This window comes from Xenopus laevis, chromosome 2S, assembly GCF_017654675.1.
Source record: "Xenopus laevis strain J_2021 chromosome 2S, Xenopus_laevis_v10.1, whole genome shotgun sequence".
NCBI lineage: Eukaryota > Metazoa > Chordata > Amphibia > Anura > Pipidae > Xenopus > Xenopus laevis.
In genome coordinates this window covers 122,754,328-122,778,208 of record NC_054374.1, presented here as the reverse complement: position 1 = coordinate 122,778,208, position 23,881 = coordinate 122,754,328, and positions in this window count along the sequence as shown.

The window sequence follows — 23,881 nt, the reverse complement described above, 5'->3', positions numbered from 1 at the left end:
TATGTTATTCTATTATGTTTGGGATACAGTAAAATAATTTCAAATGGATTTTGCATTTATTGTAAGATTTACTTATTCACTAAAATTGAAATTAATAATTATATTTTAAAATTATTTTCCACCAATCTTTCTAGCATGTGGTTTAAATGACTTCATGGGAGATTTTAAATCAATTGAAATGTAATTCTGTCTACTACAAATAGCATCTGTTTGTCATTGTTTATAAAAACAATTTATCCATACACTAATCTGTGAATATCAAGTACACTTATCAAGTACACTGGGTCACAGGAACTGCAGGAGAATGAAAATGATGAGAAAATCAATTGTATTATTACCCAGCAACTCTCACAAAACAACAACAACTATTAAACTAGTTATTCAGCTGCAATGTGAATTTCATCCCTAGTGAACAACTCGTAAAATGAAATGCTTACTACTGACTACTAATTATATATATAATTGAATGCGCTAATATGTCAGTTTACAATTTCAGTAAATTATAGGTTTAGTGCTTTAGGTCACAGGTCTGCTTTCACCTGTACATATTTTATTTTGATATATGCAAAAAATGTAGTCATTGTAATGTTCAAATAATTATTCCATGTTTTATTTCTAATATGATAGAATTTGTACTGCTTTTACTTAATTGTACAATAACATCATGTACAGTATATGTATACACTGCAATTGCTTTCAGAAGTAGATGAATCATCAGTCTCATGCACTTAAAGAGATAATGTGTAAAATTATGTAGACTAAACCGTTGCACAAACTAGCCAGCTGAAACAGAACTGACTGATATACATTGATTAATAGATTTGATTGCTTTTTATGATGAGGTAAGTATGATGCCAAAGTGTTTGATACCGTGCCCCACAAACAACTGTTTTCTAAACTAAGGTCTGTTGGGCTTAATGAAGTCGTTTGCACATGGATAGGAAATTGGCTACAGGACCGGGTACAGAGGGTGGTTGTTAATGGTACTTTCTCTACTTGGAGTAAAGTTCTTAGTGGGGTCCGTCAGGGCTCGGTATTTGGTACACTTGTATTTAACTTGTTTATTAATTACTTAGGGGAGGGTATTGTAAGTAATGTATCAGTGTTTGCAGATGACACAAAATTATCCAGCCCAATTAATTCCATCCAGGTTGTGGCATCCTTGCAACACAATCTTGACAAACTGGCAATCTGGGCAGCTTAGTGGCAAATGAGATTCAATGTTGATAAAAGTAAAATCATGCACCTGGGATGTAAAAATATCCAAGCCACTTATACCCTTTATAGGAATGCACTAGGCAAATCCATTATGGAAAAGGACCTTGGAGTCCTTGTAGGTGATAAACTTGGCTGTAGCAAGCAATGACAGTCAGCAGAATCAAGGGAAAATAAGGTCTTGAGCTGTATTAAAAGGGGCATTGATTCACGGCAGGAGGCAGTCATTCTTCCACTTTATACAGCACTGTTAAGGCAGAGGTAGAATATGCTGTACAGTTTTGGTCTCCATTAGTCAAACAGGACATTTTTGTATTAGAGGAGATCCAGAGAAGGGCAACTAAGCTGGTAAAAGGTATGGAAAATCTTAGCTATGAAGAAAGACTGGCCAAATTGGGGATGTTCACGCTGGAGAAGAGCAGTGATGGATGAATTTGTCCCGTTTTGCTTTGCCAAATTTGGGAAACAGTGCCGGCGTCTCGTTTTTGACGCCAGCGCACATTCGCCGCCGAAAATGCGCCGGCGTCCAAAAAAATGGACACCTGCGTCCATCTTTTTTGGACATTGGTGAATTTTCGCAGCGCTTCGCAAATTTATTCGCCGGCGGCAAATAAATTCGCCCATCACTAGAGAAGAGGCGTTTAAGGGGTGCTATGATAACTATGTTTAAATATATAAGGGGATCATATTATTACCTCTCTAATGCTTTATTTACCAGTCAGTATTTCCATCTGACAGGGGTCACCCATTCCGATTAGAAGAAAAGAGGTTCCGCCTAAATATTCGGGAGGGGTTTCTTACAGTGAGAGCTGTGAAGATGTGGAATTCTCTCCCTGAATCAGTTGTAGAGGTTGATGTCTTAGATAGCTTTAAGAAGGGGTTGGATGGCTTCTTAGCAAGTGAGGGAATACAGGGTTATGGAATATAAGTTCATAGTACAAGTTGATCCAGAGACTAGTCCGATTGCCATTTTGGAGTCAGGAAGAATTTTTTTCCTGCTCTGAGGCAAATTGGAGAGGCTTCAGATGGGTTTTTTTTGCCTTCCTCTGGATCAACTGACAGTTAGGCAGGTTGTCTTTTTTCAACCTAACTTACTATGTTACTATGTATGTTACTATGTATTATAGAATTTATCTAGCATTTCCAATGTCTAATGGTGTATTGTTTTTTTGCAATTCATTTTTATTGAATTTTTACATGCAGATTACAAAAAAACATTTTTAAGTCATAATGCAGCAAGTACACAATGGCATTTTGGATCTTTATACATAATCAATCACTTACATTTTTGCATCATTTGTGATCACCATTTTAATACCTAATGATGATGTTGCTGTCATCATTGCTATTAGATATCATACAATCCTTATTTTTGATACAGTAACTGCTTATTATGTTAACTGTGTGCTATGTGAGTTCTGGGGGGAAAACCAGGAAAGTGGGTTGGGGGGTCATGGGGTAATAACAGAGGGGTCTGTCCCATTGTTCAGGTTGCCTCTGATTAGGCCGTTTCAAATTCTGCCCAGGGGAGCCACAGCAATTTATTTTCATATCCCATGTCTTGCAGATTTGCCCTGATAGTTTCCATTGTTCTGACCCATTTAACCTTAATAATGAGGCCTTGTTGATTTAGGAGAGTGGTACACTTCCAGTTAGCTGCTTGGAGTGTTTTTGCTGCCGTCAGTTTATGTGTTGCTAGTTGGCTAGTTGGTAGCCCTAGGAGAAATGATAATGGGTCAGGTGCTATGTCGTGTTTAAAAATATCCAACAGAGTGCGGGCTACCATGTCCCAAACTCCTTGACCAGAGTGCAGGTCCACTACATGTGGTAAAATGTGCCCCTCTCTCTCCACAACCCCCGAAGCACTGCGGGGAGAGGGTATTGCCTGAGACATGGGCTAGCATTGTGGGGGTGTAATACCATCTAACAAACCGATGTTTTGTTGGCCTTATCCCAAATGATCTCCCATTTCGCTGGTGTGATCACCTCCTGGAAACCTCCCTCCCATTTAGTAATTTAAGGTTGTATTAAGGTGGTATTGTCTGCTGCGAGATTGTTATACAGTAATGATATCAGATGAGTGTTCTGGTCTGAAGACTTACATAAAAGTTTGAAATATGTGGGGGTCGACAGAAGGGAGTCTTTTTGTCAAAATGTCTGTTTGAGAAAGTGGCGGATCTGTAAGTAACTGAAAAACTGGCTAGATGGCATCTGGATATTTTATTTGAGGTCTTGAAATGTCCATACTTCCTGCTCTGTGACTAGTGTGATGCATAACATAGCCTTATTTGTGATCCAAGGGGGGAAAGCTTTCAAGTCCTCCCCCGGAGTCAACGTTTATTAACCAGAAAAGAGCAATACATTGAATTTCGTGGAGATAGGTGTAACTTTTCCCTATACTTGTCCCACAACAGTATAGAGTGATTTGTTGTGGTTGGGAGGTCCCCATGTGTTCTCCTGTCTTTTACAGGTACCCAAATAAAGTGTCCTGGCTTGTTTTGATTCACAAGGTTTTACAATACATTGCTTACAATGTCCTCCCCAGGTCATTAATAAAACAATTTAAATGGACCCAAAGCAGAATTGGGAGGCTCCTCACTTTAAATCCAATTCCAAGCAGAGAAAGTACTATTGAAAACCATGATCATTTTATCTATTCATGTACAAACTGCATTACCAAGTCCAACAGACCTTTGAAATAATAATATGGTTTATGTTGGTGCCAAAAAATCTATATGGGTACTACTAAAAAACTAATTAGTAATTCATAATCAAATATTATTAAAGTTAATCATGGGGAATATACTCACAATTCACCCCAGTCCTAGGGTGTAAGTCCAAGTCAACATTTCAAAAAAGAAAAATGTGAGTGTCCCCCAAAATAATGAATCAATCAATTAAAAAAATGAAAAATTTATTAGGACATCAGAGCAAGACCTAATGCGTTTCGTGCCTGCTGGGGCACTTACTCATAGGTTGACCTTTGAAAGCCAACAGAGTTTAGCAATCCATAATTTATGCCACAGTGTCAAAAGCTCCATACTCTTACATAGTTACATAGTTAAATCGAGTTGAAAACTAAAGACAGACCATCAATTTTAAGCTCTCCAAATGAAAACCCAGCATCCACACATACACCCCTCCATACCATAACATAAATTCTATATACCCATACCTATACTAACTATAGAGTTTAGTATCACAATAGCCTTTGATATTGTCTGTCCAAGAAATCTTCCAAGCCATTCTTAAAGGCATTAACTGAATCAGCATCACAACATCACCGGGCAGTGCATTCCACAACCTCACTGTCCTGACTGTGAAGAACCCCCTACGTTTCAAATTAAATTTCTTTTCTTCTAGTCTAAAGGGGTGGCCTCTGGTACAGTGATCCACTTTATGGATAAAAAGGTCCCCTGATATTTATCTATAATGTCCTCTAATGTACTTGTAATGTGTAATCATGTCCCCTCGCAAGCGCCTTTTTTCCATAAAAAACAACCCCAGCCTTGACAGTCGACCCTCATAATTTAAGTCTTCCATCCCTTTAACCAGTTTAGTTGCACATCTCTGCACTCTCTCCAGCTCATTTATATCCCTCTTAAGGACTGGAGTCCAAAACTGCACTGCATACTCCAGATGAGGCCTTACCAGGGACCTATAAAGCGGCATAATTATGTTTTCATCCCTTGAGTTAATGCCCTTTTTTATGCAAGATAGAACTTTATTTGCTTTAGTAGCCACGGAATGACACTGCCCAGAATTTGACAACTTGTTATTTACAAAAAAACTTAGATCTTTCTTCATGACTATAATTCCTTAAAAAGCTTTCAAATAGCTTCCCCAACACAGATGTCAAACTTACCGGCCTATTATTACCAGGTTGAGATCATAATTCATTTTATATTATTGGTAATTTGATTGTCATAGCCCCACCCTTGAGGTCTCAACTCCAAACCCAAATGTAATCTGCCTCCCTCACACTATGACATCATAGTCCCACCCTCAACACCATCACCCTGCAACCTGATGTGATTGCCCCATCCCTTTGTCTGGATTTGCAACCTGCAAAGGTGGCAATTTAATATGTAGTTTTTCATTAGTTTAGTTTTTTTTATTGCCTTTTGTATGAATCTTTCTTTCTTCAGGGAATTGTTTATTCAGTTCAGTGCACAGTAATCTAATAGGTACACACAATGAATGTTATTTTTTTCCTCCCATGTTTCTGCCATTACATTTATAATGACAAAGTAAGTTATTTCCTTGAAAACTGAATCAGCAAAATGACATGATTGTAAATGGATAGCACACTGGATGTTGTTAAGTTCTTATGTCAGAACCAGCAATTCATCATTTTACAAACATCTGACATTGATAGCACAGAAAATGACTGATATATGACCAAACTAAGTTTGGAATGCCAAGACTTTTATGTGAAGAGAAAACTTTGCTGCTTGTTGCCATTATTAAGATGCCCTTACGCTTATATTTTTCTGAACAGTAACATCTGGGCTTTAAGGGATTTCATTGTTTTTATGTTTCAAGAGAAGAATTACTGACAATCTGTAATGCCGCTTTCTGCCAACTGTACCAAGTCTTCCAGATTTTATCTGAGGTCTTAACCTAGTACCTGTCTTAATATGATGTTTTACTGGGAACACAGACACAGATTTTGATAGGATTGTAATTTCATTTATTTCAATCATTCCTGACCTCCTCTAAACCTTACAATTCTAGCCTGAAAATAAAATTAAATAATTAGGAAATTGTATGTTGTCATTGTATGGCTGGACCAATTAATAAAATATTTTTTAAATAGGTATTTTGTGTTATGCCACATTGTAGGCAAAAACTGAGACTTGCCTTAAGTCTAGGGGGCAGATTTGCTAAAGGGCAAAGTGACTAATGCGGGCGACGATTCGCCAGCATTACCACTTTCAGGAACTTCGCAAATTTACTAAGGGGCGCAGGCGTCACTTTGCTAGCGAAGGAGACAGACGCTAATGTTCATTCGCACTCTATCGCCAGGCGAATTGTGGCTCTTGCAAATGGACGTTACTCCGCAAATTCATTTAAGTGGATTTTACTAAACGTTACCTCTTCCGCCAGACTTGCCTTCTCCAGCTCAGACAAGGCAAAGTGCACTGGAGTGCATAGAACTTCCTCAATCTTCAGTTACTTACATCATATTTTTTGATTGCAAAAACTTCTAAGTTCAGAAAACACTGGCGTATTTTCCTTTTTTCAAGGTGATAGACTGCAAAAGTCTTAAAAATGTTTTTTGTGTGACCGGTTTCCCCCATACATTTTATAACATATGGGAACATTATTTTACAGTGGTCTTATGTGTAGGGCATAATAACAACTCTATTGCCTTTATTAAGGTTCCCTTGGCATGTGTAGTTGTCAGTGTAAATGTAATGTATTAGATACACCATGTAACATAAAGAGGTGCATTCAACTTTAAATTTCTCGCCATATGCAAATTAGCCTGAGTGCAAGACCTCTAACGAAGTTGCGCTAGGCAGAATTGAACACTAACGCATCTTTCATCCGGGATGAAACTTCGCATTTTAGTAAATTTGCTTTGTCTGAGCGAATTCTTGTCTGGCGAAGTGTGTGATGGCTGCAATGCCGTCGCTGGTGAATTTTTGTTGCATAGTAAATTTACCCCTAAGAATATTACACACTTCTTTACAGAGACTCCATTATATAGCTCATAATTAAAACAACCATACATCACATAAAGTGTTTTCTTGAATGTTATATCTATTGCTTTCCCCAGAAAAAATTTGCAATACAAAATGCAAGAATACCACAATTATTTTGCCAATGACATATACAGGCAGTTTTCTCCTCAGCACATTTATATTGCCATTACTAGGTACATTGTCTACATGTTTTATATGATGATACTAATAAAAAGTCCTTTGCATATTGCGCCTTCATGCTACTAATAACTGGTTTCTTATCTCTGTGTTAGTTTCTTATTTTTCTGGGTGATTCAAAACCTTTATTAGATTCCATAAAGTGTTTTATTTTGCTGTGTGATGTCTATGCCTTTATGTCATAGCCAAAGCTGCAGTAATGTTAAATGTGGCCAGTGGGTAAAAATGACAAGGTTCCTCAAGCAAAATGAAATATTTTGCTGGAAAAATAGGCAAAATTAAAAAATTTGACCATTTAGCCTTTTCAATGCTTTATAAATATGTTCATATTTAGTACCATGAATGTAATGATTCATTAAAGCAACTAAGTGTTGTAAAAACAAAAAGATCATGTGTAACAACCCTTAAGCAATGATTCATTTTTTTCCAATGATTCTATGAATTCAATAACTGAGGAATGTGGCATGCGGACAAATAAGTTTGATGTAACATCTCTGTATCTTATGTCATGAAATAAACCCAATAGGATTGTTTTGCCTCCATTAAGGATTAATTATATTTTAGCTAGGATTAGCGATGGGTGAATCTAACCTGTTTTGCTTTGGCAAAAATATGCTGAAATGCTTTGAAGTCTATGGACGACAAAATTTTTTGACAAGCAACAATTGTACTACAGATTTTTGACATGCAGCAATTTTTTTCACCCATTAGAGTCTATGGGCGAAACTTGGCAAATAGACTAGAATCAAGTACAAGTTACCATGTTTATTATTGCAGAAAAAAGGAAATCATTTTTTAAAAATCTGAATTATTTAATTTATAATGAAGTCTATGGGAGATGGCCATTCAGTAATTTGATAACAGGTTGTCAGATAATGGATCCCATACCTGTAAAGCATTAACATATCTCCAAATAGTCCACATACTGCAAGACAGGCAGGGGCGGAACTACCGGGGGAGCAGGGGGTGCGAGCGGGCCAGGGCCCGCACCCCCTCTGGGCCCCCCAGCAGTTCACCCGCCGCATGTTCCCCGGCCAGTTCCGGGTGTACGGAGGGGGCGGGGGCCCGGCTGCGCGTCCTGCACCAGGGCCAGCCCCCCTCTAGTTCCGTTTCTGAAGACAGGCCAGAAATGTGTGGTAAAAACAACAAAATCCAAAGTTACCTCAAATTTCATGGACTTTAGGTCTGTCGCAGTATAAGCTTTAAGGCAGGGGTCCCCAACCTTTTTTTACCCGTGAGCCACATGCAAATGTAAAAAGAGTTGGAGAGCAACACAAGCATGAAAAAGTCCCTTGGGGTGCCAAATAAGGACTGTGATTGGCTATTTCGTTGCCCCTATGTGGACTGGCAGCCTACAAGAGGCTCTACTTGGTACTATACTTAGTTTTTATTCAATTAAAACTTGCTTCCAAGCCTGGAATTCAAAAATAAGCATCTGCTTTGAGGACACAGAGAGCAACATCCAAGGGGTTGGAGAGCAACATGTTGCTCGCAAGCTACTGGTTGGGGATCACTGCTTTAAGGCATGGCCTAAATGTCAAGATTTTTATAAGGAAGATGATGGAAGGAATATTTTAAAGGGGCAGTATGCTTTCTTGTGCAAGATTACCAAGTTTAACAAGTTGATTGAACAGTGATTGCTAATGAAAAAAAATCTGTTTCTCTTAAACAGGGAAGTTGAAGCTAATCTATGTTGCATTTTTCAAGTAGATAATCCGATTACCAGTACCCAAAACCTGGCCTTCCCGTTGTTTTTTTTTCATTAGCAGGAATCCATTATGCAGGGGAATTGTCTGTGCACCAGTGATCCAATTATTTATATCACAAGTGTCAAACGTGGAGTATCTTCAATTTCCTAGGTTTCCCTATTAAGTTTAGGAAGTAACTAGTGATGGGCGAATTTATTTGGCAGGCGCGAATTTGCGCGATTCGCCGCCAGCGAATAAATTCGCGAAACGCCCGTGAAAATTTGCGGCAAAAATTCACCGGCGTCAAAAAATTTGCGAATTTTTCGGCGAAACCGAGCAAATTCGCCCATCACTAGAAGTAACATAAACCGTAGATTTTTCAGCATTAATACAATAGGCACAAAGTATGTTCAACACAAGTCCCTCATTGAACTTATGTTCAACAAGAGCTAATTTTATATATTATTCTAAAATGAAGATCAGTGAAAGACTGGAAGAGTTACGGTGCCTGTTTATTTCTTATTTAAATGGTATAGATCGGTTTGTCCTTTAAGAATGCATTTAATGATAACAGGTTTAATATGTTTTTCTAAAAAAAAACAGGATTGATAACCCTGCTTCAGCAGACATTGCACTAACCCCCTATGGATGAGTAAATAAATGCAATTCAAATTCTGAGAGGAAAAAAGGTATTGTGTATCTAATCTGTCCAGTGGCACTGTTTTATAAGGAATTTGTTTGCGTTTTCATAATCATCATCTGCTATTCTAGTTATATACAATAAATGAACACAAATATACACATAAATAAGGCTTCCTGAATGATATATGTCCTTAAATATTAATTGGATTGAATGCAAACCTTGCATAGGGATAGTGCATTTAAATGAACCTCTGAAAAACACACACATCTCTTTTAGAAGAAGGGAACACATATACTATTTATAATTCATAACTTTTATGACAAGCCTGACAAATGAATGATCAATATTTATAATATGGATATGTAACAGTGTTGATGTGCATGTCGTGTCATACAGTATCTATCAGCACTCTTTGCTTACATTGTTGTACGAAAGCGGTTGCTTCATTTTATGTTTATTAGAAAAAAAAGACATTTCTTTACACTGCATTTGTTCAAAGCGCACATTGAAATTTGTAATCACTTTCCTTATTTTTAAGAACTGTAAAATGGTAAACTTTTCAAGAATCTGAAAGCATGATAACTCTTAACATGATGAAAATTGTTCCTGACAGTTGGTATTCTGTACAAATCAGTCTCAGTTTTATTATTCACTCTCTTAACCATGAAGTCTAAAGTTTGTGTCTGATTAATGCCATGATGTATAGTGAATCTAATATTCCCAGTAGTCTAACTCAAACATTGCTTTAATGCTTCCAGTTGATCAATGTCACCAGTCAAAATCGTATTGAGAATGTCAAATTTTTTTTCCACGTGTAATGCTTTTTTTCATGATTGCAGAGTATTGTATGAGTCAGTTTCGGAAAGATTTGTAGATAAGCTTGTATTAAGTAGAATTTCATTTAAATCCATTACAAGCTGAAGAAAAAATTGCTTACTTAAAATAACTTTTTTTTTAATTTCCTAAAATCATATTCTATACCATACACTATTTAAAGTTGGTGTGTGTGCATAGACTCTTCATTTTGGATTTCTGAAGCAAATATTGTAATTATATATGGACTTAAATAAATCAAAATTGAAAATCATAGCACCAGAGCAGGCTTAACATGGAAATAGGTTATTTATGACAGTAGCATGGTGAGTTGTTGCTATGGATTAAAGGTTGATACAGATTCCTTTTGATTTGCATCAAGTGAGGAGACTTTTCATCTTTGGACTGCGGTATTAAATAATGTTGCACCTCTGTGATATGCAAATCTCAGCATTTAAAAATAATGTGGATACTTAAATTGTATCAAGTAGGTGTTTAAATACCATTGATCTTCATGGCTTTCTCTTACTAAATTCAGTGTAATTCGGGGGAAACAGCATTTCCCGGGGGATCTTCTAAACATATTAAATCTACTTTGTGCTTGAATTACCAGGGCTTGGATGACACCAAATAATTAATAGTGTGTCCTTAATTTTCCAAATGCCTGCCTTATGCTCTTTATAGTCAAACTCCCTAGGTTCTCTTAAGTTGCTTATGCATGATAATTTTTCATACAAATGTAAAGTATTCATTTTAGTGCATTAACCCTCATATTTTATTAATTTATTAATATTCAATATTTAACACGTGTGGCTTATTTAGGAAAGTGGTCTAAGCTACATATTAAATGAGTACAAATACACCCATGTTATCTACATTCTTGTCATAGTTGAATGAGTTTGGTGTTACTCATGGATTATTACTGTCCTTAAAAATCTCATGACAAATATTTGACAGCAAAATAATTTTCTATTGTTTAGTCTGTTGGTGAATTCAGGTGCTTTGTCAGTAGCACAACTCTACACCAAGTACAAAAAATGTCTACCCATAGCAACTGCTTAATGATGTAGGCAGCACTGTAATGCAAGATCTCATCTAAGGGCTAAACTGCATGGGAGATTTTAATCAGATTTCGTAGGTCAGATTTTATCTGAGTAATGTAGGTAAGCCCTGCCCAGATTTTATCTAAGCCACAAAATCTTGTAATGCAACAGAACGCAAAAGCACAAGAGTTTATTGGATGATACAAAATCTGTTTCCAGCAGCTTTAATGTAAGTTTGATCAGATAAAGTTGGATGTTGTGTTTTTGTATCTACATCCAACAGTCAAGGTATTTCAGTGAGAAAAAAGTTTGTCAGACACCATCAGATTTTATCTAGTTGGATTAAGACACTGTGCCCTTTCAACAGGCGTATCATGTCAGATGGCAAAGCTTTCATGTAGATTGCACATCAGATTTTTCTATTATTTCTGCAACTGCATCTGATTTAGGATGCAATCTGTCAATCTGACACCATCCTACAAAATCTTTCATGTAGTTTAGCTCCACGTGTTGTTACAAACACTGTCCTATTTAGGATACTTCTTTGTGTTTTTGTTTCCTTCATGTGTATGTTCTCTCCCCTTGCTGTTTCTCTAATTTTCTAGGTTTGTTTTGTTGTGTCTACACTACCAAGATATTAGAGGTGGATTGACATTGTATGCAGTTTATATAGCAACAATCAAATGTGTTTCGTCAGTAATCCGACTGATGTTATGCTGTCCCTGATGAAGTCAGATTACTGAAAAAACATATTGGACTACATTACTTGATGTGCTGATTGTACATATATTATTGTAAGTACATTTTGATTGTATTAATAAGTGTGTGGGAGTGCACCCCTCTGTTCTTTTATCTATTCCTATAAATTACCAGTTTGACTTGCTACATTGATGTAGTTCCCTAATCAACTAAGAGAAAGCTGAACCCCACCTGAGAGATAAGTACACAGATAGTAAGATAACTTATAGCCTATAGGTAAAGACCCATTATATACTTTAGGAGTGAATTAAATGTTTTTGTGTGGGAGAAAGTTGTAGCCAAAGTAATAAGTAAAAAAAACACACATATTCACAATCAAATGTAACCCTTTGCTGGTACACTCTCTTTTACCGTAGTGCAGTTTATGTAGTTGTGGAGACCTGAAACACTTTGCATGAAAGATACTGGGAACTGGGTTTTTTTAGCACAGTGCCTCCATCTAGTGGTCACTGAGGAATTCTACCTCAGGGGAATTCCTCTATGACAATAATCCACACAGTTTGCTGGAGAATGGCTATTGCCAACATGCCCTGGCCTGTTTAAAAAAAATTACTCTGTGCATGAAAATGATGATTAAGGTCTTTTGCACTAAATTAACAAATAAGCCCACAACCCTTTTAGAGAAATTGCATACAGTTTACGATTGGTGCAGAATTTTAACAAAAAACACACTACTACTACATAGTACACTGTTTTAGCATGTAAACTAGATGCTATTTGATCTTGCAACTGGAGAAAGAGTTGTCATGGCAAAGCACAATATAACAAGCCTGGAGGAGAGATTTGCAACCATAGATACCGATTCATTGGGCAAATATGTGGGATTCTGGCCCACTGGCTAATAAGAAAACATGCCGCATAGAATAAAAGAAATGTTAGGTAAGGTAGTTAAGTAGGAAAAAGCACCTCTAGGTACAAATTATTTAGATTTATATCCATGGCTGGAAGCATAATACAAGTTGTTTGTAGTTGAAATACAAGTGGCATTTAAGAGGAAGTAGAATAAAGAATATCTCACTAACAAACTTGTTGGCATTTGTCAATCCATCTGAACAGGATATAAAATGGTTAAAAGCAAACATTAAGGAGAAGTTAAGACTTTATGTTCTACCTGTCTGTAATCTACAATGAGTTATTTGATTGTTATAATAAGCAACTATAAAAGAAACTGATTTGTAATTGAATATATTTCTCTTTCTTCATCCCATAAAGTAGCCTTAACAATGAGAGGTAAGACAAACTCCCTAGTAGAAGAAATACCCTTAGCTAGAAGAAACTCCACTCTGGACCCTCATGTCAAGTAAAACAAAATCAGGTAACACAAATAAAGGGAATACAACATCTATAACTTGATTGTGTGTGTGGGGGGTGCGATAGTAACAGACAATACTAAACAGTGGAAGAAGTTGCTTTCATAGAAGTGTTTCACCATATTTAATAAAAAACGCAAAGTTTGCCCAGGTGCATTCACCCATAGCAACCAGTGAGATTGCCACTGGGAGGTGGGGGGGGGAGTGCAAGGAAGGAAAAGGCAAGTTTTAGTTATAGGGGATTCAATTATTACAAAGTTGGATAGTGTAATCTGCAGCAAGGATCCTTCATGCCGAACAGTCTGCTGCTTGGCTGGCTCTAGGGTTTCGCATGTGGTGGAACGTATGGACAGATTATTGGGAGGGGCTGGGGAAGACCCGGCGGTCTTGGTACTCATAAGTATCAATGACAAAATTAGAGGTGGTGAAGTCTTCAAGAATGATTTAAAAAAAAATATGGGTAAAGTTGAGGGCGAGGACTTCCAAGGTAATTTTCTCAGAGATATTACCTGTGCCACAAGCAATGTTACAAATACAGCGGGAAGATTAATGTGTGGTGACAGATTGGTGTAGGGAGGAGAGTTTTAGGTTTTTGGAGAGCTCGGCTGATTTCTCAATCAGCTACAGGCTCTTTGTCAAGTTTGGGCTGCCCCTCAATGATGATGGTGCAGCTGTTTTGGGGGAGAAGATGGCAAGAGGGTTAGAGGAGTCTGACTGGTAAAATGGGAGAGCTGGAGGTGCTGATGCTGATGGGAAAATATGATGTGATTGGTGTGGCCGAAACATGGCTGAATGAGTCACGTGACTGGGTCAAATCAGGGGCTATACTTTGTTTCGGAGGGGCAGAGTCAATAGAAAAAGAGGAGGGTATGTCTGTTTGTTAGGCAGGATTTAAAAGCTAATATAAAGGAGGAGGTGATGTTAGAAAATGAGGGGACAGAAGTCTTATGGGTGGAGCTCAGTAGAGCGCAGTAGATGTGATCTATTTGGATTTTGCAAAAGCGTTTGATACCGTGCCCCACAAACGACTGCTTTATAAACTAAGGTCTGTTGGGATAGGATACAGAAGATTCTTGATAATGGTACATTCTCTACTTGGAGTAAGGTTCTTAGTGGGGTCCCTCAGGGATCGGTATTGGGACCACTTTTATTTAAATTGTTCATTAATGACTTAGGGGAGGGTATTGTAAGTAATGTATCAGTGTTTGCAGATGACATGAAAATTTGCCTTCCTCTGGATCAACTGGCAGTTAGGCAGGTTAAAATAGAGTTAAAAGTTTGAACTTGATGGCCGTGTGTCATTTTTCAACCTAACTTACTAATGTTACTATGAGATGTTTGCTTTTAAACAGGTGACTAGTGATGGGCGAATTTATTCACCAGGCATGGATTTGTGTGAAAAAATTGCTGCAACAAAAGAAAATTGTTGTGCATCAAACTTGATGCACGCATTCAAATCGGTGCATGTCAAAATTTTTAGGATGCCCATTGACGTCAATGAAAGAAAATTGTTGCTCGTGTCAAAATTGTTGCACGTAAAAATTATTTTGACGCCCATTGAAGTTTTTTGTCGAATTTTCCGCCTTTTTGCAAATTTCTCAGAGTTTCGCAGTTGTTTTGTCAAAGCAAAATGGGACAGATTTGCCCATCAGTACAGGTGACCAGTAAATGCTGCCTACTGATTGGTTGTTATACGTAGGTAATAAGATGTATGGCAAGTGTTACTCCTTATATTACATAACCCCTTTTATGTCTTATTGATAAGATTTACCGATGTGGATGCAAAGAAGTTTTATGTGGATGCAAAGAAGTTTTGGTAAATTTTATGCAAGTTCTGCCGTAAGTTTTTCTTAGTGACATTATTTCTGCAATGTGGCATTAATAATTGCATTACTGTGTGATTCCGTCTATTCAAGTCTTTTGCATGTATAGGTGCTAAGAAGATACACCTCCTCAAAGCTGCTGTCAATTCAGGGGCTTCCTTGTTCTTGTGTGCTTTGTAATTTGCATTTTGAGTAACCAGGGTACATTTAATCATAGCAGCCTGAACCAGCACATGGTGTAAGGAACATGTGTGTACCATAGTTAAAGGGGGATATGTATCAAAGTCCGATTTTATCTCAACATTTTCTGCTACAAACTCTGATCAAATCCACTTGGGTTTTTTACGCTTATTTAATATTACTTTTTACCCGAAAATTTGCGGGAAAAAATCTGATTTTCATGATTTTTTGGGGATTTTTTTACCGAAAACTTTGCTTTCTTATGCTTTTATGCCCAAAAACTTTGGGGTATTGCACGAAACCCAGCGCACATCAAAAAATCATTGGAACTTCTCCCATTGACTTATATTTTCTAATTCTGACTTTTCCATTCTCAAGGTTTAATAAATTCAGGAAAAACTTTATTTTTTTAAAAGTCTGATTTTACAGAAAAAAATCACAATTTTTTTTGGGATTTTTGCATTCTGAATTTAGTAAATAACCCCCTTAGTGTACAAGACCTTGTGCACATTATAATAGTTTACACTTATTTTTCTAAATATGCCTTAAAGTCGGTCTGATGACAGCCTGCATGTAGATTGTAGACTTCAGGTTGTGATACTTTATGCAGTCTTATTAAGTAAGACTGCATAAAGACTGTAAAAATTAAGTGGGTAAAGTAATAAACTGAAAAAAATGTGAATAAATAATAAGGGCTGCAAACATTCTGTCTTTGAAGCCCCATATACAAAGTACTTGTACTTATCCTTTGAACAGTGGGATCTGTCATTTTTGCTGGATTGAAAATCCAAAGTCATATGCAGAATGCGGTGCTGAAACTGTTATCTGTTACAAGCGGTGTAAGTATACATGGTTTTTAAATGATTATTATATTGTTATTAATGAGTATTACATTTAGGGGCAGATTCACTAAGCTCGAGTGAAGGATTCGAATGAAAAATACTTCGAATTTCGAAGTATTTTTTGGGTACTTCGACCATCGAATTGGTTAAATTCGTTCGAATTCGATCGAAATCGAACGAAATCGAACGATTCGAACTAAAAATCGTTCGACTATTCGACCATTCGATAGTCGAAGTACTTGCCCTTTAAAAAAAACTTCGACCCCCTACTTCGGCAGCTAAAAGCTACCGAAGTCAATGTTAGCCTATGGGGAAGGTCCCCATAGGCTTGCTAACCTTTTTTTGATCGAAGGATTTTCGTTCGATCGTTGGATTAAAATCCTTCGAATCGTTCGATTCGAAGGATTTAATCGTTCGATCGAACGAAAAATCCTTCGATCGTTCGATCGAAGGATTAGCGCTAAATCCTTCGACTTCGATATTCGAAGTCGAAGGATTTCAATTCGAGGGTCGAATTTCGAAGTATTTTTTACTTCGAAATTCGACCCTTAGTGAATCTGCCCCTTATTGTTAAATGAAATATGCCTGAGTTTAGTCATTATACTATATTTTCCCTCATTTGTACTCTTGTAAGGGGAACCTGAGGACATTGTGAAGCAGCACTATTCTAATAGATCACTTACTGAAGAATGCCAAAGAAACTTCTTTGTTTGACAGCTAATATTTATGCTGGTCTATTTTCCCTCAAGTATAACCATAACAAATTAGGCAACATTGCTGATATTTTTGCTTCCTCCTGCACAAAAATCTGCCAACAAATTCAACTTATCTTTCAAAGAAGTCAAATGTTTTAGTTGTCGTCAAGATTAATTTTAAAGTCCGGTACAGCCTAAAAATACAGCTGTATGAAGGATGAAGAGTTTGAACTATTTTCGATTAGGTGTTAACAATATTGTATGAAACATCTAGGGCTCATTTACAAACTGGAAGGCAAAGTTCAAAATGCAAAATCAGATGCAATCAGACTTCTTCTGTTACACTTCATTCTGCAGGCCGCAATGAATCCCTGTATTTGCCACCTGCCCTATGGTTGACAGTAAGGACAGGGCTGGCCAATGCCCACTGACACTGAGCTCTTCCACCTCATTATGGATTTTTTCTTGGTGCAATGTGCAGAACATAGCCAGACCCCAGGAAAAAGTGCTCCCTAATCTTGCACCTCTTAGTGCTCTTGCACGTCTATTTAGGGTCATAGTAAATTACCCCTTTTTGTCTATCCAGACAAAACACAGAGTTGCTAAACCTTATAAACTAGTTTTTTTTCATAAAGTCAATGATTTGGCTTAAAATTGCTTTATACTGCTTTTACACATGTAAAAAAATTGTTAATGAAAAAAATTAAAAAAATTAAATTTTTGGGGGCAGATTCATTAAGGGTCGAATTTCGAAGTTAAAAATACTTCGAAATTCGACCCTCGAATTGAAATCCTTCGACTTCGAATATCGAAGTCGAAGGATTTAGCGTTAATCCTGCGATCGATCGATCGAAGGATTTTTCGTTCGGTCGAACGATTAAATCCTTCGAATCGAACGATTCGAAGGATTTTAATCCAACGATCGAAGGAAAATCCTTCGATCAAAAAATCACAGGCAAGCCTATGGGGACCTTCCCCATAGGCTAACATTGACTTCGGTAGGTTTTACCTGCCGAAGTAAAGGGTCGAAGTTTTTTTTAAAGGGGAAGTACTTCGACTATCGAATGGTCGAATAGTCGAACGATTTTTCGTTCGATTCGTTCGATTTAGTTCGAATTCGAACGAATTTAACCAATTCGATGGTCGAAGTACCAAAAAAATACTTCGAAATTCGCATTTTTTTCATTCGAATCCTTCACTCGAGCTTCATGAATCGGCCCCTTGGTGTTATGGCTCATTATTACAAATTCTGTTTCAATGGCTCATTTGGACAAAAATGAAAAACTATTTTATAGTGAACTATTTAAATAGAATGGCATTGTAGGACAAGGTGACCCATCTAAGCCAATATCTGTGTATATTTATTGCATGCTAAATTTTGTTTTAAAAAATATAAAAATAAAATTCATAATTTATATGCTACCAAAACAGAAAATAGATCCATTTTATTTGTGTTTTTTTCTTATTTTTTTGAATTATAATACTGATAGTATGCTGAAAATCTAATGCTAAACACCCTATAAGGGTTAAACTAGAGAAGCAAAGGTATTCAGATATTGGCAAAATAAGCCCATGATTGTATGGCCATTATATTATTGGCATAGTCTATACCTAGAGGATCATAAAAACTCAAGATGTGCCTGCCATAAGTACATTCATGTGAGGGTGATCAGACACCTGATGCCAATGGACTCCTGGTAAAAAGCTAAATCTTGGGACCCAAATTTGTTATACTTTAGGTATGAATGTCTGATTTGGGGTGTATCCATCTGTTCCTCTTCTTGACTTAAGACTAGGAAATATTTCGCAATGAGTGTGTGTAAGTTGAGTGAGGGGGTATATAACCCATTATAGCCACACCTAACATCACATGTATATGAAATGGCACCGCTGTAGCAATACAAATAATTCATTGTTTGTAATATAGAAATGCAGTTGTGTGGGAATTGAGTTGTGGTTAATACTAGTATACTATATACTATAATATAAACAGAATACATACAAGAAAAAAGACTTCTAATATCCTCATATTTTCCTACAAGGGGTAATTTATTTATTACAATACTCAAGTTTTAGTGAGTCATGTGACAAAAATGACATCACTAAGCTCTGTTTATAACTGATAACATCCCTAAGAGCCATTTATAATATATATATATATATATATATATATATATATATATATATATATATATATATATATATATATATATATATATATATATATATATATATATTATTAATTTTATATAGATTTATGATTTATTTCTCCCACAACTTTATTAGATTTGCTGGATGCAAACAAACCAAGTTTATTCAATTCATGCCCAGAAGCATATTGCACAGAAAATATCTGAAATACTTGCTTATAGGCTATAGAATATGCAACAAAATAGGCAAAGATATGGCTGATGTCAAAAAAGTCTATGCCTTATACACAGAGTGACATGAACAGAGCAGTTGGATAGTTTCAGCCTTACTGGCCATCCATTCCTTATGTGACACAAGACAATTTTGAGAGACCTTCCTGCAGTTCTATTTGCTAATCTATTTGCCTATAGGAATTATCACCAGACTGGTGAATGTGACAGGGACTGAATCTTCCTCTCACATCCCTTGAGGTTTGTTTGGTGATTTAGTCAGAGCAATGTGGCCTGTGTGTGCTGTAATAAAGTGAAATGAATGACCTTGCAGCCAGTGGCCTTTCAGCATTGGTCAAACAGCAGTCTGAAAATTAACTTTTGTGTCGTCACATATTTTATCATGTATTTTGCCCCCCTGTACAGTAGCATCAATATAAACTTGTGAAGTAAGGAAAGTGGATATACAAGAACATTTTTTTTAAAGAAAATCTCAAATTCTTTGCATTTAAATCCTAAACAAGCAATTCTTATGACAGTAAAGCAATATTTCATAACAGCAGAAAAAAACATAAAGAACCCAACAATATTCAACAAAATACCTTAGAAACTTTGTGTTAAGTTTTGGAAATGGAAGTCAGTGGATAAAGAATAATTGTCTAACCTTGTGAAGTGAATGGCAGAACGATAGTGAAGTGTTGTAATTCTCATGCACTACAGGAGGCATAGGGTTATCCAAATCCCACTGGCACTCAAATGAATTGATGAAATGACTGGGAAGGCCTAATTAAAGCTGTTCAGCTCAAATGTATTGATGTATTACATCTATTACGGCTTGGTTCAATAGGTCTCCCTGTGAATGCTGCCACAGCCTGTAAAGCAAACTAAACAGACTAAATAAATAATGCACAGAATAACAGGGACACCAACAGAATAAAAAAAGAGCATTAAAAATAAAAGGCTGTCTTGGGATACACTTGATTTCCTAAATACCCTGACCATCTTTTTTTTTTCTTTCATTTAAAATAGGCACAATCTATTGTTCTATTTTCATTCTGGTAAAAATATTTTAAATGCCTTTCAAATTTCCATTGAAAAAATGTGCAGGTATATTTTATAAAAAACAGTAATGGATCTGTATGTGTAATCTTTCAAAGCAAAAAAAAAAGAATTGTGAATGTGAAGTCTACTGTACAAGAAACAATGGTAAGAAAATATCACATCATCATTGAAGTTAACATGATTTACTCATTGAGAATTGTAATAAGCAGCTTCTATGGTTTTCATAATTAATCAATTTAATGCCTTTGGAACAGACATATGGTAAGATTTATCATCACGTTCAAGAAAATTACTAATCATCTGCATTACTACCAAATGCGATTGGTGAAAGCAGTCATGCACTGGCACAAAAAAATCACTGAAAAAATGGATTTGAAAAATGTGTCACGTTTTTAGGAATTTTTAGGATTTTATTCTCTCCAGTAAAACTAGAGAGACATATCAGACTGTTAGGAATTCCTCTGGATTCCCCAGTTTGACATTTAGTAAATCTACCCCATAAAAGCCTATGCATTCAATTACATGAAACTTGTCAATAATCCTTTGTTGCCATCTCCATACAGTGCTTGCTAAAGCTGCTAAAAATGTTGCATATATTTAATATGATCAGGCTTATAGTTTCCCTTTAACAACACTGAAATCTCACTGTAGTATAATTAAACATGACTATGGATTCATATAAATAAACCTTTCCAAAACAAAATTTAAAGAAGACTTCTGCGGTAGAGCAAGCAAAGCATATATTTCCGGTCACCCTCAGTAGTTTATATCTATTTCACATCATGATGTAGCTGGGGAAACAAGGCACTCCATATACAGTTAGGGGCCGATTCACTAAGCTCGAGTGAAGGATTCGAATGAAAAAAATTCGAATTTCGAAGTATTTTTTTGGTACTTCGACCATCGAATTGGTTAAATTCGTTCGAATTCGAACGAATCGAACGAAAAATCGTTCGACTATTCGACCATTCGATAGTCGAAGTACTTCCCCTTTAAAAAAAACTTCGACCCTCTACTTCGGCAGGTAAAACCTACCGAAGTCAATGTTAGCCTATGGGGAAGGTCCCCATAGGCTTGCCTGTGATTTTTTGATCGAAGGATTTTCCTTCGATCGTTGGATTAAAATCCTTCGAATCGTTCGATTCGAAGGATTTAATCGTTCGATTCGAAGGATTTAATCGTTCGATCGAACGAAAAATCCTTCGATCGATCGATCGCAGGATTAGCGCTAAATCCTTCGACTTCGATATTTGAAGTCGAAGGATTTCAATTCGAGGGTCGAATTTCGAAGTATTTTTAACTTCGAAATTCGACACTTAATGAATCTGCCCCTAAGTTCACAAAACCTTTGTAAATTTTGCAAAAGTGTAAAAATGTAGTTAAAGGGGACCTGTCACCCAGACATAAAAAGCTGTATAATAAAAACTAATCATGAAATCCAGATTCTATTTTTTATTAAAAAACCCATGTAACTTCTTTTACCCATGCTTCCATTGTTTTATGTTGTTTTCTGTCAAATTTCAGGTTCAGAACAAGAACAATATTTATAAAGTACAGAAGTTATAAAATCAAAGCGCACTATCACCCATATGAATCTTTTTTTTTTCATAAAGCAAATCACATTCAGAGAGAAAGAAATAAAACCTTAACACAAGATTTATTTAGTTCAAAAGTTAGACATACTGCTTAAAATTTACAGATATTTAAAGATACTTAAAGATAAATCACCATAAAAAATTTCAGCAATCAAGTTTCATTTTTCTGAGTTTCATGAAAAGTTGTTTTAAGTTCAGACAATTGGTTCTTAGTCATCTGCAGTTAGCTGTGCAATAAATGCTTAGTTTATTCAGATTTCTATAAAGACAAACCAGTCTTCAAGCCCACTGACTATTTATTTAGCTTTCTGTTTAAATATCCTGAACGACTAACTAACTTTTTGCATAGATGTAAATGCATCTGATGTTGGTGCAGGTGTTTTTCTGATGCGAAGGGAAGAATATGATGGTAAACTTTACTAGGGATGGGCGAATCTGACCCGTTTCGTCAAAAATTCGCCACCAGCGAAATGTCACAGATGCCCATTATTGGGCGTCAAAAAAGTGGTGTCATGGGTGTCATTTTTTTGGGGAAACTATAAACTATAAAAATTTGCCCATCCCTAAACTTTACACATGTGCCTATTTTTCAAAATTTTCTCACCATGAGAGCAAAACGAAACCAACAATTAATAGCTACTGCCAGTCAAGGAGGCCCTAGAAGAAAGGTTACATCTGCTGGAAGTAACACCTCAAGCCATCATCATTTCTAAAGATCATACAAATCTGGAATATACCAAGCCCTCAAACCACTAAACCCTAGGCATATTTGATGGCTCTTGTTTGCCTGGTTCAATAGCGCTTATTGTCCAAACAACAAAAATTAAAAGGTAGATGCTCTTTCCAGAAGATTTGTTAATTAGAATCTTCCAGTGGGGCACAAGGGACCTATTAGATCTCCTTCTAGGACAATTTCAATTCTTCTTTCCCAGCTTGTTTGCCACATTGAGAATGTTCAATTTTCTGTTTCATCTAAAAATCATACTGGACTGGTTTTATACTTCCTAGTTAAATTCTGTCTGTTTGTCAATAGTAGGGATGGGCAAATTTTTTCGCCTCGTTTCGCAGAAAAAATGACGCCCATAGACTTGTATGGCGACGGGCGTCAAAAAAACGAAAGACGCGCGTCAAAAAAAATTTGCCGCGCGACAAAATTATTTTGACGCCCATAGGGGTATATTTATCAAAGAGTGAAGTTAATAGTGCAGTTCCGCCACTAGAGTGAAATTCCACCACTCTCCATTCATTTCTATGGAATTTTTATAGGCGTATTTATCAAAGGGTGAACTTTCACTTTCACCCATTGATAAATACGACTTTCAAAATCCCATAGAAATGAATTGAGAGCTGCAGAATTTCACTATAGTGGCGGAACTTCACTCTTTGATAAATTTACCCCATAGACTTTAATGGGCGTCTGCGACATTCGCCAGTGGCAAATTTTTGGCCAGGTTTTTCAATAGGCTGTTTTTGATAACTTCAGGTTATAATGCAAGACAGTACAGACACCATACATGCTTGAATTGCATTTGAGATGATTTTGTGTGTACCCATATCACATAAAGGTATTACTGGCAAATGATTTGAATCATTTGAGATAGAAAATGTCATAAAAATATTTGTCAGGCCGTGAAAGGTCAAATGGGAAGTTTTTTGTCAGTCTCGGTGATCTGGTAAAATAAAAAAAAAAATTTTTTTAATTGAGTCTGAACTGTTGGTACAAATTATAAATATCTCTATAATATCATCAGCTTGCAATTTTGTCTAAAATATAATCTGCCTATACCCAAGAATTGCTTCAGACTGTATAAAGAAACACCATATTGTCAAACATATTGTCAACATCTATTATCTATTTTTTTAAAAAAAAAGAAAATGTAGATCAAAAATGGTGTAAAAGATTTATAAAACTGCAATGATGTAATTGTGCATAGGGAATGCCTACTAAAACCCATTGGCAGTAGT